This window comes from Onychostruthus taczanowskii, unplaced genomic scaffold, assembly GCF_017590055.1.
Source record: "Onychostruthus taczanowskii isolate IOZ18803 unplaced genomic scaffold, ASM1759005v1 scaffold5, whole genome shotgun sequence".
In the NCBI taxonomy this organism is placed as follows: Eukaryota; Metazoa; Chordata; class Aves; order Passeriformes; family Passeridae; genus Onychostruthus; species Onychostruthus taczanowskii.
The window spans coordinates 4,727,353-4,745,337 of NW_024502568.1; the positions used below are offsets into that span (position 1 = coordinate 4,727,353).

The 17,985-nt window shown below is 35.6% G+C and overlaps 1 protein-coding gene across 1 annotated transcript in view; it reads left to right on the top strand.

Annotated features, from left to right (window-relative positions):
• The first annotated feature begins 218 nt into the window (after positions 1-218).
• The window catches only part of LOC121341881 (heparan sulfate glucosamine 3-O-sulfotransferase 1-like), a 44,240-nt gene continuing 26,473 nt past the window's right edge, over positions 219-17,985 (top strand). Inside the window, exon 1 of the mRNA XM_041415789.1 lies at positions 219-304. The gene's annotated coding sequence lies outside the window, so the exon portion shown is untranslated. The remainder of the gene's footprint in view (positions 305-17,985) is intronic.

The following is a 17,985-nucleotide window of genomic DNA, read 5'->3' on the forward strand; positions in this document are numbered from 1 at the left end:
CCCTCCGCCGGGTCACCCGCTCCTCGTGAGAAACCAAACGCTGCTATTCCATTAGCTTCATCTTCCCCGCTTACGCGAAAGTGAGGAAGACTTGCTAATTAATTTACATACGAGGGAATGATGTCTGAAGGAAGGAAAAAATACCCCGTTGCACCTGCTCCGCCGAGACTTGTCATCTGAATCTGGAGGAGAGCTATAAATCATGTAAAGTGTTCGCGGTGGAGTCGGCTTCTTCTGAGAGCTGTAGGATTATGTATCCAAATGCTGAATTTATATTTCCCACTAGGAAAAGACTGAAACTCAGGTCAGATATAAACTACATCATTTCATTTAAAACAAAACTGTAGTTATTTATTGTAATTCTAGAGGGGATTTTTTTTTTCTCTCCTGATTAAATAGGAAGTACTATTAGAGCGTGTAGTAATGATTAACACATTACAGCCTGAAATCTCTTGCAGAATTGGAAGTGGTGGAGTGTAAGGACGGTGCTTTAGAACCACATATGTCCTCTTATTTTTGCCACACGTGAAAAGCCTGAGAATGACCAGGCTGGTTTACCTTGTTTTTAGTGTGTACAAACCCATATTTTCTGAGATACAGGATGGGGAAAACTTGGACAAGGGATAGCACAACTTCCATTGAAAACGTTGACTTTCTCAACTACAGCAACTAAAATCTGTGTGATGTCTTCTTTGATTATTTCCACCTTTTGAAAAACTTTTAAAATGTCATATGCTACTTCCAAGAATTTCACTTACTGCCTCTAAGGCAATACAGTAATTGTTTTTGACGCTTGCCTGCTAAGTGAGATGAACTGGGGAGACCTACTGTTCAGTAAGATGTTTGTGCTATTCATGTGCCAGGTATTTCATCATAAAATACAAAATGACAGCTTTAGTCTGATGAGGTAATGGTTTCATATTGTAGAAATTATTCATACTTAATTCTGTGGCTTTTCATATATTTCATTAGGTTTGTTGCTGGCAAAACTAGACAGGTTTTGTCATTTCAAAATGAACTGATTTCGATTGGGGTTAATTGCTTTAGTAGCCTAGTGTATTTTTGACAAAACTGAAAATGGCAAATATTACTAATTTTTTTTGTTCCACTTATGTAAAAATACTGCTTTTTGATTAAAAAGATGTTATGTGATGGACCCTGTGCATTGCTTCACAATGAGGAAATTAAGGAATTTGTGTGCTTTGACAGAATGTGAGATTTGCAAGTTTCATAAGTTGTGAGCTTATTGTAAAAGTGTGTGTATGTGTGTGGCAAAAGACTGCTATGCTAGTAGAAGAAACTAACAATAACACAGAAATCTGTGAGGTAAGCAAGAACATATGAGCCAGGCTAACCACTCAATATGCTTACTTTGAAAGCAAGCCTGGATGCAGTAGTTTTCATATCACTGTTCTACAGCAACAAAATAAGGGAGACAAAAATAAGCACGAGCCAGAAATAAAAATACAAAAATCTAAAAGGAGACTAGTCAGGTGAGGAAAAACATTTGGAAATCAAGACCTTCTGTCAGATCCAAGACTGCAGGTCATTGTTAAATGAAATCATACTCACATACACAGCATTTTTATGGCATTTAAGGTGGAAGCCTTGGTCTTGACTATAACCAACAAATTACAAGAGATTCAGTTGTTGAGAATTTGGTTTGTCACCAAATAAGAGGTGGTAGAGGTCAAATGACAGTCAAGAAAAATGGAGTTCATCTTTGAACAGGAGAATAATTTGTTTTCTTTTCCAAATCTTGTCTCTAACTGGAAATTCTGTCATGGGCACCCATCCACAAAGTGGTCAAAATTTATTAATTAGTGAACATTTATTGTTCTGAGATACCGTTATAATAGAAATACTTTTTTTCTGTGTAACTGGCATTCTTCTAGCCAGTGCTTTGACTTTGCAAGTCATAAATGAAATATGGGACTTCTGATTTGGGGTTTGAACAATATATGTAACTGCCTAGATTTCAGTCCAGTGTACGTTTTTTGTTTGGCTGTCAAGTGTTGGATTCACTTATATTGGAAAAACATTTGCTTCATTTCTAAAACAAAATGGATAAAATCATTTGTCAGCTAGAGTGAGGTGGGGAAATGCATTCATCCACACCAGATTTTATTGGCCTTACAATAATGACTTGTGTTTCTACAAGGGATTGTGGGGTTGGTGAATGACAGAGCTGCCTACATTTTCAACATTTGCAACAGGTTGAGCATGCTTTTTGGGTCAGGAAAGCTTGTGCTTCTTGTTTGTTGTACAGTGCTGCTTGTTTATTGATGGACACATCTTTGAAAGGAGCTGAATGGAGAGGAGCTGGTTGTCTGCAACATTGCTCAATGTTCACTTGCTGCTATACAAATGATTATGTGACAACTGGCCAGTAGCTGTAGGCGTGTGAATATGCCCTCTCTATTTTCTGTAGCTGTTTTGCTTTACCCACTGCCATGGAAAACTTCTGAAAGGGTTGTTCAATGATTAGCATGTTAAAATGGGATAATTGTATGTCTTAACAGACAGGTTAAATTACATGATTCTGAACAGTAGCAGAGTTTGAGGTGTATTTGCTTGGAGTACAATCAAATTCCCTCTTTGACTGTTTATATAGTAAGCAGGAATCCATTAAACTGGCCAGGAGGACAAATATTTAATGGAGACTCAAAGAGGCAATATAATTTCTGTATGTTTGCAGTGCACTGCTCTGTTTAGGTCCTGATTAAATCTTCTGATCTCAAGGAGGTATTCTAGTCATCTGCTTTGATGCAATATTCCACAAAACCATTTTAAGCTAGAGGGGTTGGAGTTTAAGACTTAAGATTATTTTCTCTTAAGGATAAAAATTGCATGATGTACTCTCACAGCCCTAGTTGAACTTTAGTGGGAATAGTGTGAGCAAGAAGTCTGGGAAGCAGGGGAGCAGAACCAGAAGTAGTATCACAGTAGTAATTCAGGCTGAAGAAAAGACCTTTCTGAGTTAAATAACAATCTTAGCTAACTTCAGTTACAAAGTCATCACAGTCTACCTTTAAGTACATTGCCCTGTTGCTCTTTCTGGATATTTCAAAACCTCTCTCTTAATGCTTAGAGTTTTCTTTGAACTTTCAACCTAAATATGTTCTTAGATTCCTAATTTTTAATCTCTCTGTATTGTTATTTTAAACCAACTTCTTCTTTGGTGTGTAGCCCTCAATAAATTATAAACATCGATCATGTGTCTTCCTCAGCTTTTATGTGCTAGGATCAAACAAGCAGAGCAAGCACTTTTTAGTCTGTGGGGCAAAACAGAATAAATAGGAAGATACAGAGGCTAGTAACTTGGTTCTCCTGAACCTTGTACCTGAAGTGTTTGCTCAAAGTCTTGAATAAGACTGCTAATGCTCCACTCAGTCTTTTGAGAATACTTTGTCAGACACTGGTGAATATCAGGTTTGTTTTACAGATAGGCCAGGTTGGTTTAATCTGTTAATAGTAAACATGGGTGTGTGATTTATCTTTTTGTGTTGCTCTCAAATGATAAGAGACCATCACAGAAATAATCACAGAAAGAAATTCTGCTGTTCATAATGATGTTGCTTTGAAGAGTAGCTAAATGTTTTCCTATTTCTAATCCTGCGCAAATGCTCCTCCAATTTCTTCTGTAGGATAGCAAGAACCTCCTCTGTATCAAGAGGGCTTCCTGTAACCAGTTTTTATCAAAACACCTCTGCTTTTCACCATGTTTACAGACATACAGTACGATGAATGTGAAGAACGATTTAAAAGAAGTCCATTCAATATGTTACCATTAGTCATCAATAGTTATCATTAGTTATCATTCAATAGTTACCATTTATATCAACTTCATTGTTGTGTTATGCTTGCATTTCCAACTCAGTAAATCATTGCTGATTATCATCATTGGGTGATACCATATCAAACTCCTTACTGAAATCTCAGGAGAGTGGATTTTGAATGTTCTTTCTCATAATATTTGCTTTGAAAAGGATTGGCTTCTCCCTCCCACCCAGCATTTATAAATACTGATTAAGATCCCTTCTGAGCCTTCTCCAGGATAAAGCAACTCAGCTTTCCCTGCCTTTCTTCAAATGACAGATGCTCCAAGACCCACATCTTCTCTGTGTCCTAGATGTGCATACTGGATGTACACCAGTATGTCCATGTCTGTTCTGTACTGGGGAGCCCAGAACAGGAGGCAATATTCCAGATGTGACCTCACTGGTGCTGAGGGGAAGGATCATCTCTCTCAGCCTGCGGGCACTGTTTTTCCTAACACAGAAGGTGTTGACTTTCATTGCTACATGGGCACTTTGCTGACTCATGTTCAACTTGCCCACCAGGACATTCCCCATCCTTTAGTGTCCAGTTCTTTCCCCCGGTTGGTCCTAAGACTTTTACCAGTCCACAAAGTTATTTCTCTCTGGGTGAAGAATGTGTATTTCCTTTTGCTGAACTTTATTTCTCCAGCCTGCTGAGGTCCCACTTAACAGCAGCACAGCTGCTCCTTATTTCACCCACTCTCCAACTTGCTGAGGGTGTCCTCTGTCCCATTATTCTGGTCTTTAAGGGAAATGGCCCCAATATCAACAGGGGTGCACAATTTGTAATGTTCGCAGCTGAATTTTGTGGCACTGATCACAATCCTTTGAGCCCAGCCATTCCCCTACTTTCCATTTCACCTCACTTTCATGCTTCATTAATAATGTAATTGTTAGTAATAATAGTTAGTAGCATCAGTAATAATTTTACTACTGCTGTGTGACCAGGAAAATTAACAGATAGAAATATCTCTTCACCAACTTTCCTTGCTCTGGTTTAATAGCACTGGCACGTGTGTGTACACACGTGCACCAAGTGACAGTTGCCTGTTTGTCTGTGTTTGAGTGTATGACTTGTGAATTACTCACACCATATGTTTGACACAGGGAAGATGCTATTTTACATGTCATACAGGCGCTGCATTTTTTTTTTTTTGCATTAGATATATTTTCCCACCTCATTTTTTATAGGTCAAAGGAACCTCTGGGCTTGTTATCTTTATGGGGAATTTGAAATATGTAATCTTGAAATTGATTGCAAAATACAGGTGAATTAATTGCTCTATAGCTGATGTTTTTGAAGCCAAATGGCTTTTCATTCCGGTGAAGAAATTGTGTACCTTATGTTAAAAAATGCAAGGGCTTTTTTTATGTTTCCTTCAAATAGCAAAAAAATGTTTTGAGAAAAATTGCTTCGATATTCCATATTTTCTCTCGCTATTCACACTCACCTGCTTTGCCAGCAGCAGTGAGAAAAGGCACTGAACTACCCTCATTGCAAGCAGTGCTTAAGATTTCTAGGATGAGACTCAGTGCTCTGTGTTTAGGGTCAAATTATTTAAATTTGGTCTAGGATCAAGCAGTTTTGCTGCAGGAAATTTTATTCAATATTGCTTGAAGAGAAGGAATTTTCTGTTTCTTTAGCAAGTGACTGATACTTTTGCCTTTAGCTAAAAAAAGATGTATTTTGTTTGTGTGTGTGCATATTGAAGAGTGACGAAAAGGAACTTTTTTAAGCAAACAGCTTTCCATTTACAGGATACTGCAAAGATGGCTCTTAAAATACTGAAAATGAGGACTCTCTTTTTTCTTCACCTTGAAATGAGGATACAGGATTCTAGGGATAGTGATGAGCTAATTGTACTTACAACTTAGTACCTTGACACTGATCTTGAGAAGCAATCTAATCTTTGCAGTTTGATTCTGAATTCACATCCTGTAGTAACTCCATCAGAAAAATGGGAGAATTTTGCTTCTCTGTGTGGTGCTAAGGCCTCCAGAATTTGGAGAGAAATTACTCTTGGCATCTAAGCTGCAGTAAACAGGTGGGAATTGAAAAGTTGTGAATGGGCACCTGTGCAAGTATGCAGCTCTAGCCTTTCCTTTTATTTCCAAAATCAGTATAAATGCATAAATGCTCATCATCTGAATTTCAGGAAAATAATTGCTTTAGTTTTTTTTTTTTTTTTCTTTTTGTTGTTGTCTATAATTTCCTGTTAACACTGTACATCTGTTTAACTTGGAAAGGCAGAGCAAAACCTTTTCAACTGAGGTTATAAAAGGTGCAGATATAGTTATTAAGTAATATGTTACACATTACTTGCAGAACAGTGGAGAAAATTATTTAATATTTTTCCTACTACAATTCTCCAGATTGCTAACCAACCATTTTGTGTCATGTAAGTTTGTGCAAGTAAAGAAAACTATTCAGAAAGGTAAAAACATGTTTCTATTTTAGTAAACTGCAAATAGTAGACTTTTTTTCCAGAAATTGGCAATAGAAAAATGTGTTCTGAGGTTGTATTTATTTACAATGGGATCTTACAGTGCATAGCTGGAAAAAAAATTGAAGTGAGATATTAGGGATATAGATTATTTTGATAAATGGCAAAGTAAGAATTAGTAGAGATACTGGATTTTAGACATGAATTAATAAAGTAATTCAAATACAAGCAAAACATTTTAGCTTCAGGATGGAGACAAACTGAGCTACTTCTGTCCTTGTCATAATTTAGCGTTTATATAGTGTTTACAAGGTAAAAAACTCCTTGTAGATACTAATGATCTTCATTACACTCTTTGAAGGCAGGTAGGTGTTCTGCAAATTAATGGTATAGGACCGAACAATATATTTTAGACCTAGAAATCTGCGAAGAGTTTGAATTTTGGTATAAATGTGTTTGAAGTTTATAAACTATATCCCTCAGAATCCAGAATCAGCTCTTACAAGATATGCTTTCATTTTTAAGGAACAAAGATACAGGGTTTCATTCAGAACACTTGAATAACACCATGTCTCTTTGATAACAAAGTCTAATCAGACATAGTTTTTCCTGAAAAAAAAGCGCTGGATATTATAAAGAACATTTTTTAAAGGTTCATACAGAATAGATCCTTAATTTTACAAAGGTCCTATAAGATTCTGCTTCCATATTTTGTGGAAAGGTATTTACACATGGAAAAAGGGAGCTTGTCTCTGCTGTCTCCACCCTTCTTGGTTGACAGACTTTCCCTCCAGCAAGCAGTTGACAGCAATCAGTTTGTGGATTATTTCTGGAAGGAAAAAGTTTACAGCTTTCCTCCAACAGTAAGATTAAAAATAAAGTAGCTGTCATCTATTTCCATGGCTTAACTAGTTAAAATCATAGCCACAAAATGCCATATTACTCAGCTAAGCTGTTCACTGCATTTTATACAGTAAGCAGACCTTATTAAATAAAGGCAGTCAAGCCTTGCAAACAATAGTTTGTAACACAAAATTTTTAAAAATTATATTTTTACTGGAAGTTCAGAATTTGTTATTTATCATTTCTACAAACACTAAGTCTTTAAAATAAGCCTTACACAGATATTATAATGAAATATTTGGTGACCTTGTCACATATGAAGGGCATGAAGGTAATTCTCAGGATGAAAGAAGTTCGTGTCTTATGACAGCCAGATTCTTGAGCATCTTCCAGACTTGGCTCACATTAATCCTCACAGCACTGTGTTTTCCATTGCTCCATTTATAAAGGTAAATACTGTCAAGTTTAAGATGGAAAATAATTTGCATTTGTCAGTTTTGACACTCTCTAATGCTAGATTCTTGAGATGCAATATAAAAATAAACATGTAAGGGCCTTTTTTTTTCTAGATTGCCAGTCAGAAATTTCTTAGACCTAATCCCCAGGCATTAGGCTATTTCAGTCTCACAAATTATGCCTCTGTTTCCTTGGCACCACATGCTACCTTTAGTTTATTCTGTAAATAAATAGTTTTGTTTACTTAGACGGTGGTTTTTTTGGGCTTTTTAAATCTACTTAATTTACAGAATTTCATTGTATGGGTTTGATTTTGTTCTGTTCTATACAATGTGAACTCTTCCAGTAGTTTTGGCAACCTTCATAATACCTATGGTATTTTCCCTCCTGTCCTGTAGTAGAGTAATGAAACATCCTTACTATGTGTAGACTTTGGTGTGCTTTTAGGGTTTTCTAAATTCAAAATCTGATATCTGCACTGGAGAATGAAGAAAAACAAAAGGCTCATTATTTTCATATTCTGTTGCATTCTTATCTTAGCTCTAAATTTCTGGATCCTAAAGTAATTTTCATGCCGGTACACTGCAAACACTCCTGAGAGCTTAGGCTTCTTCAGCATGTTAGAGAGCTGAACACTTGTGTTGTTTTCACTCTTTTTTTAATCCCTCATCTGCAAAAATTATGGAAGTTTAAGACAGTTATTTAAATGGTTAATGGCTGGCTTTTTATACTTGCAATTTTATCTCCTTTATCCCGAGAGTATAAATAGTGTCAGTGATAGAAAACCAGTTTCAAAACTAAATTTATCTTGAAAAGACAACTGTTATGATAATTATGCATAGAGCTTTAGAAAATGGAAATAATATAAATCTTCACTAAATAGTCATTACTGAAAGTTAGATAACCTGCTATTCTGAAAAGAACACTGTATCATTCTTCTTTTGAATCCTTGTGTGGTCACAGGCACAGAACCTGGTGCTGTAATACTCCAAGGAATTGTTCTACTTTGCTTCTATAGGGAAGCAGTTCCCTTTAATCAAACAGAAGCCAATAGAAATACACGAGCATTCAACAGGGCTCTCTGTTGCCTGCTGGGAGATACTTCAATTTGTGCTAGCTTGCACTAGAAGGAAATGTTGTTAAAGCATTTTGTTTTGTTTCTGTAAAAACTCTAATATTCAGTGTGTAAAATTGTCATTAAAAAAAAAAATCAGATAATATTGTGTATGCTGATTAAGGCATTAACTGTTCAGCCAGTTGTGGAATAATACCATAAATGTTTTAACATATTTATTCCTGTACAAGCTGATCATATTACTTTATACTATAAATAAAATATATGGGCTACTCTATTGTTTCTACTTTATTTTTTGTGATCCTGGGGTATTCTCATTTATTAAATGGAAATAATCATATATATATATGTGTGTGTGTGTATATTTATATGGAAGGAAATAATTATATAGGTCTTACATTGCAAGTGTTGTTTAAGTAGAGATGATTTTGCATTTATCTATGAATGATTCCTTGCTAAAAAGGTTACGAAAAAGAAGAATGTTAAAATTACAGAGTAATTTTTAAAAATTTTAAGTCAAAAAATATCAGTTGTCTCTGCATATGTAGTATTATATGTGCATTAGTATTTTGATACATTCTCTGTCTGTTCAGCCATGTGCTGTTGATCCTGGTCCTACAAAATGTGTTATTTTTGCATAGCTATTAATAGCAATTGTTACTTTAATATTTTTCTTTTGCTGATTTTTTTTTTTTGTCATGGCTAGTAAGATTAAATTTCTTTTTTCAATCTTGTTATAACCTTATTTTCTGAAACAGATGGAGCAACCAAGCATATACTGTGAGTTGTTACATAGGAAGCGTTGGGTAAGATTCAGAATTAAGTTTTGGGTTTGTAGCTATTGAATGAGACATTTTCAGTATGAGAATGTGCCCCATGTCCAGTGGTGTAAATGTATTGTGTAATTGAGGTGAATTTGTTCTTAGCACTTTAAAATGTACTTATGTCAGGCATGAAGTAATTTTAGGTATCAACATAGGGTTGGTGAGAAACCTTTGGAGGGAATGTGCCTGTCCACACACTATTTCAGCATCCTATTATCTGAGAAAATGTTGATTATGCTTAATAGAATTATTCTCTCCCTACTCTTAACTAACTTTAAGAGAATTGCAGGTTTCAGGAAGCTGAGTTGTAGGACAGAGCTTACCATGCTGGCAGCAGGAAATCTGTATAAGCAGTGGAGTTTGGTTCACATAATAGAATTTTTTTTTTTTTAATAAAGAGCTAAGGCAAAACTTCTTTCCCCTTCTACAAATCATCTGAGGAATTTTACTTCCTAAGTGAACTAACTTATTGTACTGCTGAAGCTTCAGGATTCCTCAGAATACAAATTCTACCTTCCAGTTAGTTAGATAAGTATCCAAGTATGAAATAATTTCATCTTGACCTTTTAATATCTAACTTATTTGAATTTTGCCTCTGAGTAAATACCTACTTAGCTTTAATGCATTCCTGTTTAATGTGAATGGCTCTGAAAAGTGATTGCCATCTAATTGTTAAGGTAATAAGGAAAACATTTTCCCTGTTTGAAGTTTTATACATTAGTTTCTTCCTATTTAATGTCAAGAGCACAAGTTTAGGAAGGCTGAGTGAAATGGGATTGTCTAGCTACTCCAAGGTAGCTAGACAATCTTTTCAAAGTTAAACTGAAGTAATAATTTTAAAATTTTAATAATTTTAAAATCTTATTAATTTAATAAGTATATAACACTTCTCTCTTCTCTCCATTCAGTGTATTTTACTGAATGGCCATTATATTTCTTAAGAAATATCTGTGCACATAAATCAAAATCTTAGATTTAAATTGGCCTAATATTCCAGTTTTCTTATATTTATGTGACCTCAGATCCTAGCTGGCAAAGTAAGGTGTACACTGTGTGATTGTCTGAGAGTAGCTACTTCATGTGCTGAAATCATAGATCCATGTTTTCTCCCAGTGGAAATGCAGACAACTTAAAAACACTGTTGTACTTTCTTGCCAAATATATTTCATCTGCCGCATGTGAAACTGTTATTTTGGAGAGGCTAGTAGAGAGTAAATAGAATATAATAAAAAAAAGAATGTACTGTTCTTTCTGTGGAGAGCAAAGGATATGAAACACATTGAACAATAGGGTGAAAAGATAAATGCTCCTGTTTTAATGCAGTCTAGGTAAGAGGAATGCCTGGGATTAATCTAGTGGTAAATTACTTTCTATCCTACACCCATAATCTGTGCTTATTGGACTTGTTATTGTGTGGTAATCCAATTTCTCCATATGACAACAGTGTAAAAGAGAACTGTCTTTGTCTGCAGAGACCAGTGCCATCTATTTTCCTGCTCATCTCTTTCACAGACCAGAAAGTGATTGTACATTGCACTGCATTTCTAAGTACAGCCTTCTTTGCCCTTCATTTGGTATTCTTTGATTCTTCGTTTGGCACAGAAAACTCAAGAACTGAGTCTGTTTTGATCTACTGGGCTTGACTTTATAGATGAGGCTCAGATTGGCTGTCAGTGGAAAAGCTGAGCTTTTTGCTGTGAATAACCAACAGTTGGCCAGCAGCTGCATGTGGAAAGGGCTCAACTGTAGAGCCTTGTTGAGAAAAGCCAGTGTTTTATCATCCATATAATTGGTGTCTGAAATCCATCTGCAGCCAAATGTTAACAGATCGCTCAGGTTAGAAATTAACAATCTCTAGCAGTGATAGCAAATTCCTGGAGAAAACCAAGGATGCTAGAGGAATTAGCCATTGTCTTTCATTTAAGAAGCATCAGAACAAAGGTATGTCATTTAGTAAAATAGCAATAGATGCAGCTGAGGGGTTTTGTTGAAATAAACCTTAGAAGAAACGAGAAAATGGCACAAAAGTGGAAAATGAAGCAAATGCTCATGACCTTCTGTAAATGACTACTTGAAGTGTGAATTCAGACACTGCTTTGTGAGAGCTTTTAAATGGAATGGTAGATGAAGGAAAATAGTATGGAACAGAACACTTGCTTGCTTGTGATTTGTTGTGCTAAGAAAAGCAGAAATTTACCTCTTTAAATAAGCAAGATTGCACCAGACACCAAGTTCCATCATCTTTTTCTTTTCTTAATCAGAAAAAAACTTGGAGAACTATATAATTTTATGTAGCTGTCTAGGTCAGTTGTAGCTGAGTTGATTCCACCTTCAGCAAGAACCAACTCTTTTCATGCTAAAATAATCAAGATAAGAATGGAAAAGACAGGTCCATCATACTTTGAATCATTCCATCTCTGATCTGTGTAATGGGCCCAAGGGATTGCTAGAGAACTTCAGTTTTCTCATTTATTTTTTTTTAGTCTTCCAGCTGAGGAAACAGTTATTAAATCTGCACAGTGCACTCTTAACTCACTTCTGAAAGACTTGCACCTGCTTCTCCTGAGATGTCTGAGAAGCCAGACAGGGTATTAGATGAGGACAGGTCTGAGCACACTTCTTGCCCCTGACTTGTTAAACAACTTTTGAGCGACAAGAGCTATAGTTGTTGAAACCAAACCTGGTCATGTTGGAACTGGGAAGAGATTAATTAGTCTAGAATGGAATGTTGATTTTTTAATATTGTGGGTAGTACTGTTTTTTTATCCACGCTTGCTTAAAAATATGAGAACCTGTAATCTGCAGCATGTGCTGTGTGCAAGATGATAAAGTCTACCAAAAAGTGTTATTTCCTGTACTCTTTTGTGTCTTGCTCTATGTTACAGAATTAGCATTAATTTAACATTTCTTTCTCTTACCTACCACTACTTTAAAACCTTTTTTTCTTATTCCCATACAGTGTGTTATTTGTGGTCATATTGTGTGTATTTCTAGAAGATAAATGATGTTCTGGTTGGATATTCTTTTTTGTTTAACTGTGGTAGAGCTAGCTCTGACCTTATTCTGTTCCTTTAAAATGAATTGTGAATACTTCTGTGAATACTTCACACACTATAGGCTCATACAATAAATTCAGGTTGGAAGACACCTCAGGAGGTATCTTGATCCAGCCTTCCACTCAAGAAGTGTTGAAGTCAAGCCAGGTTACTCAGGGTTTTCCCAGTTTGGTCTGGAAAACATCTAAGGACAGAGACATTACCAACTCCTGGGACAACTTTCCATGCCTGACTGCCCTTGGGCAAAAACCACTTTTCTTTATGGGCATTTGGAATTTTGTGTCCCAGCTCACATCTGTTGTCTTGTGTTCTTCCACCAAGCAACACCTTGAAGAGCCTGACTCTGCTCTTGTGGTGACCTCCTCATAGTCAAGTTCTTTTGTTAGCAATGGTAGTTTTATAGATGTTAAAGTACTCTGCCTCACTTAGAAGATTAGCTTCCTTTTTTGTGATTCTGATATAAAAAAGCTGTTTGAGGCAATTTGTCCTGTGTGTCTTATCTCCTCTGTCAAAGATATGGGTGCTTAAAGAGAAGGCTCAGAAAGACCTTATCAGTGTTTATAAACATCTAATTGGCGAGTGCAAAGATGAACCCCTACCCTTCTCAGTGGTGCCCAGTGGCAGAACAAGACGTAATTGACGTAAACTGAAGTACCTGGATTGCATATGAACATAAGAAAATGTCATAAGTTAAAGGGAGCCAACTGAACAACAGCTAAAATATTTTTGTAATAAAGAATTGTTTTTAACATTATGTTCTTAATTGCCATTTATTCGGAGGCATATATCTGCTGAAATGAGAATAAAATGTCTTGATTTTTTTTCCATCTGTAGAGCCACTGGATCTATTTGCTTTTGTAATGTTAAGCATTTTAGTAAGAGTTGTGGATTATGTGTCCAAACAATTCCTATTGTTCCAATAGGAAAAAAAACAGGCAAAGTATTCTGAGTCACTGTATAACAAAAAAAGTTTTTTGATTTTCATTATCTCACATTTTATAAAGCAAGTAACATTAATAGAAATTCATTCTGCTAGGTGCACAAACCAGAACAAATTTGTTTAAGACAACTGTTTAATATAAGTCTGAATTAAATTTTCCAGAGTACAAACTTGAAAATTTGTAGAGGCATTTTAAGATTTATGGCTTGTAAGTGGATATATTCAGAATTACAGACTATTAGCAAAATTGAAAAATAGTGTATATTGAGGGATTGCCAAACATTTCTGAGATGGTATTTAAGGCCTTTATTTGCAGATAAGTATGTGTTCTGAAATATCAGCATTTTTTGCTTATTAGGGCAAGTAAACTTGGGGAGCTGTATCTCGTGCAATGATCTCTTGTATCTCTCCAGAATCATTTGGAGCTGATGGTGCCAAGAGCCATATTTAGGTAATGATGCTCCATAATTCAGCATGTCAGACAAAGCTGTTTGCATCATGTGATTATGCATGCATCCCTCTTCATGCCCTATAATTTTGACCTAATAAAGCTAAAATTAGGATTCTAGACTGTCCAAAGTCAGTGGTGGATTCAGAGACTAATTCAACTGTCTAAGTTAGGAGTACAATCTGCACTGATTTCACAAAGGATCCTCATTGCATGCAAACCTAACAAACAACTATTTAATTAAACTACATCTTTAAGGGAAAGGGAAAGTTCATTCTATCCTCATCTTTATCTGACTCCTCCCTCACATAACTTGGAAAGGAAAACAGTTTTCAGTAGACTGTGCTCCTTGTTTTGGTTGTGGTTTTTTAAACATGATCTCTTTTTTATCTCGCAGAGCAGCTGTTCCTGTCTCTTGTAGTAGTAGATAGAATATCTGAGTATAAGACTGAAAATTGTTTCATTGAGAATTGATCCCTGTGCCACCCAAAGTGGTGTTCCTAGCTACTGTCATCTAAAAAGCCTAAAAAGATAATCTATGTGAATATTATATTTTTTTTCTGCACATGTTCCATATTATTGTCTAGTTAAAATATACAGGAATTATGTTGTATGTCATTAGCAATTTTGTCCTAAGGCAAAGCTCTGTTTATGAAATACTCCTTGAGACCAGCTTTCCTCTGCTTGGAGATCACTTCCCCACCTGTGAAGTAGTCCTAGGGAAACTCAGTAGTTCAATATAAATGCATCAGCAACAGAGAGAAAACCACACATGGAGATTTTCCTATCATTTCATGTCTGTCATGGAAGTTTTCAAGCAAAGATTGTCAGACTTCTATTTTTACATTAGAAAATATGTCTCCAGTAGATTGGATGGCAGGGTTTTATGAGGACTTCATTTTGAGAGTACTGAAACCTAGAAACAAATTTTCAAAAAGCTAAACCCGTAATCCTTCTGAAGTGGCAGTTAATTCACTAGTACCATTAAGAATCATATCTCTGTTCTGGTTTTCTCCTTGGCTAATAAAACCCAGAGAGTTCGGTGTGCTTATCCTATACGTTTCCCCTGCCAGAGCAGTAATTATAGAATGGGTTGGGTTGAAAGGGGCTTTACTCCCTGCCATGGGCAGGGACACCTTCCACTGGACCAGGCTGCTCAAAGCACCATCCAGCCTTGAGCACTGCCAGGGGTGGGGCATCCACAGCTTCTCTGGGCAACCTGTTCCAGTGCCTCACCCCTGTAAAAGTGAGACATTTTTGCCAAATGTCCAATAGAAACCCATCCTCTGACAGTTTAAAGCCATTCCCCCTTGTCCTATTGCTGCAAGCCCTTGTAAAAAGCCTCTCTCCCGCTCTCTTGCAGGCCCCTTTAAGTACAGGAAGGTGCATAATGTCATCCCGAAGTCTTCTCCAGCTGAAGAGCCCCAAATCTCAGCCTGTTTTCTCAGCCTGTGTATGTCTAGCACTCAGTGATATCTGGATGTCACACTGTCTCCACAATTGCTTATATAAGTTTTCTGTATAACAATAATCTTCAGTTTTACTGAAAGTTCTGAAAATGAAGCATTGCATGTTTCAACAGCTTCCATCATGTTTTACCTTTCAAACTCATGGTTAGAAGGGTCTACCCTTGGGGATTTAGACACTTAAAAAGACATCAGAATCTGTATCTGGAGTGATCTGATAAAGGTGTTTTGTTTGGTTTTGTTTTTAAAATATAAACAATCTTTGAATAAGTCATGCTCAGAAGCATTTCTGGCACTATCAGGTTCTCTCTTTCAACCATGAAAGTGATAATCATTGTCTCAAATAGAAGATTGCCTTCAGATTTTAAAAGCATTCTTTAAGTTGAAAGTGAACTTTCATGTCTGTTCTCTTACTATCGATCTCTGGTGACTGTGTTAGATAAGGTTTTTCCTGTATTGATAAATTTTGCTGAGAAATTCCTTGCTGATCATTTCACTTACTAAGTTTTAAATATTTGCTGTTTGGGGAATTAAATATAAATTGAAATGAAATTTTGTTGAGGCTTTTTGATGCATTTACCAAAAACTTAACTGCAAATGCAAATGAGATTTTAGAGCCAGATATAGGTAGAAGTAGATTTCTAGAGGAAATGTCTTTAACCCAGATTTGAATTGCTGCATTTCTAAAATGCTATTGTTGATATGTGATTATTGTAATAGTTTTTTCAAAGAGAGAAGAAATGATACTGCCTCCACCTTAAAGTCACTGATGTGGAAACACTGCTCATATCTTTCTTTAAATTTTGTTTTGTAAACATATTTTTAGAAACAACAACAAGACAAAAAAATCAATGAGTAGAAAAAAAATCATTAGTTCAGTTTTCCCTGCATCTTGTAATCTGGCTTAATTATTATTATACCTGCAACTAAGTCTAAAGGATTTTTTAATTCTATCCCATCTGTCACTTTAAAAATACCAAATTTAAAGTGTCTCTTGGAGTCATAATTTGTTTTTTTATATTTTAGGATTTGTTTTCAAGAAAACTGAAGAAACATACTCATATTACAGATATATCTTCCTTCTTATTAACACTGTGTTAAATTTTGTTGTGTTGCTTTCTGTTTCAAGTAGAGCATAAAAATGTTTTTAAACATCTTAAATTTGTTTTAGTTCAGCCCTCTTTTCCTCAGATTATCTTTTTGGGACACTGGATACAGCTTCAGGCACCACCTCTTGCCATTTTATTATTGGTACCAGAGCAATGAAACTGAAAATGGATTTCTAAAACTGAAAATCAGGAAGGATAGTGTAGGGCATGGATATAAAGTACAACAGAGCACCTGGTAGCTGCTGATGTTTATGTGCTTGAGCAGTTGGGGGTGCTTAAAACTGACACAGCACATCGAGATTTATCAGTTGGATAACCATGAGTTCCACAGACATGCTGTGGGCTAACAGAGACACGGTAAAGTCTTATCAGGAGTGAAGTGTCATGGCTGTAATTGTGACAGAGAGTGATCCCTACCAGTTCTACAAGTAAATAAATATATAAGCTTCCTATAAGGAATCTTTTAAACAGCCTAAATTTAATATACTTAGGCTCTTTTCCCTTGTCTGATATATAGAAATTTTAAAATATTCTGAATTTTTGGGGTTTATCCTTTATTCTTCAAAAAAGGACCTACATTAAAGGTGTCACAATCATATCCATTTTCTGAGCTGTTTCACTAAGTAATCTGTTTTATAACATTGTACTTAGAGCAAGGCAATTTATAACTTCAGGCACATAGCTAATTTGGAATAAAAACATTGCTGCTAAAAAAATTTAATATCAGTGGTGTTAAAGAGCAGTGCTTATTGTTTCTATATACAAGGCTACCCTTTAGACACTACATAGTAATCTTTCATTTGTGTTTATATATACACCTTCAACTTTCAAATTAAAATCTCGTTGATAGAACTTGATGAATGCCTTGGTTTCACTACAGACTGAAGTATTTTGCAATGGCTCAGAGCAGGCCTAGCAAAAAGTCTACATGTCCTTTAACTGCACATTTTTCAATTCCAATCGACAAGTTTTCTTTTTGTTAGTTTCCTCCCATCTATGGTGACTGTATAGATACTACTGTGGCACAAGTGGACTTTAAAGGTAGTTATTGTAGATTATAATAAATTTATAAAGCAACAATAATTAAAAACATTGACTCATTATTATAAAGCAACAAGAATCGATATTTTTAATTATTAACATCTTCGCTCACACTTGTATCTCTTGTCTGTTGTTTTGACCTCCTGAATACATGTCACAGAATAGATTATAAAGTAAGGCTATTTTTACTGGAGTTACCCATATTGCACATGGTTAGAGTTGTAGAGTATTGTACTTTTAATGAGCCAGATGTAGAGGTTTTTCAGCTGTTCCCAGAAACTTCTGATGCTTTTACCTACTTTCATAGCTTTGATCTCTGATTAAATTTAAATAATACTAACGTTTGTTTTCTGAAATTCTTGCTGTTTTATAATTGTTTCTAAGCATCAAAGTCTCAAATGAAATTTATATTCTTTTAACTTACTTAAAATGTTGTTTTACTGCAGAATACTAAGCATAATC